This window comes from Etheostoma spectabile, chromosome 16 (assembly GCF_008692095.1).
Source record: "Etheostoma spectabile isolate EspeVRDwgs_2016 chromosome 16, UIUC_Espe_1.0, whole genome shotgun sequence".
NCBI classification, from domain to species: domain Eukaryota; kingdom Metazoa; phylum Chordata; class Actinopteri; order Perciformes; family Percidae; genus Etheostoma; species Etheostoma spectabile.
In genome coordinates, this window is record NC_045748.1 from 24,251,432 (window position 1) to 24,252,164 (window position 733).

Consider the following 733-nt stretch of genomic DNA (forward strand, 5'->3'; position numbering starts at 1 on the left):
AAAATAATTCATAATTTCTGCCTTTTTAACTTAAAAGGTATGTATAACTTGATATAAAGGAGGTTTGTTGACCACGAATTCCTAGAATAAGTGTAAAACCTGTTATTAAACCAGCTCAGGTTTCTTTTTTTTTTTTTCTTTTTTTTTTAAAGTGCCAAAACTTTGGAAAATGACGAATAAAATCAGAAAAAGCGGCAAAAACATGGGAAAATCGTGAAAAAAAAAATCAATTTTGACCTGGAAGGGCGAGTTCACGGTTAATGGGAAGACAACACAAGGATTAATCAGCAGTACATCGACACGACTCCTACAAGCGAAAACAAAAATTGTAAAAACTGAACTTCAAAACACAGAGATTCAGATATACGCTGTGCCCAACACACAGACTTCTTGTATGTCTGATATCGGCACATAGACAAATCTACTAGGCAATGCTTTTCATTTACTTTGGTCAGCACATGCTTCAAATGTAGGATTTATATGAGAGTAACAACTAACATATATACACTCACACACAACCAGCCTATATGCACTATGTATGTCTTCTATTTGCATATAGAGCGGGGAAGTGGTTACTAAGGACGCATTTAGACACCTATTCTACTGCCAGGTGCTTAGAGCGCAGGACAGATGTTACAACCAGGTCAACTTATGCCCTCTGTCTCCCATTTACAGGAAGGTAAACCAGAACAGGAAGGAAGGAAGGAAGGATGGGAGGGGGGGGGGGGGGGGG

The 733-nt window shown here is 38.6% G+C and overlaps 1 protein-coding gene across 3 annotated transcripts in view; it reads left to right on the forward strand.

Moving 5' to 3' along the window:
- mbd2 (methyl-CpG binding domain protein 2) overlaps positions 1-733 on the forward strand; it is a gene marked incomplete at its 5' end in the record, with an annotated part of 65,933 nt that overhangs the window by 24,908 nt on the left and 40,292 nt on the right.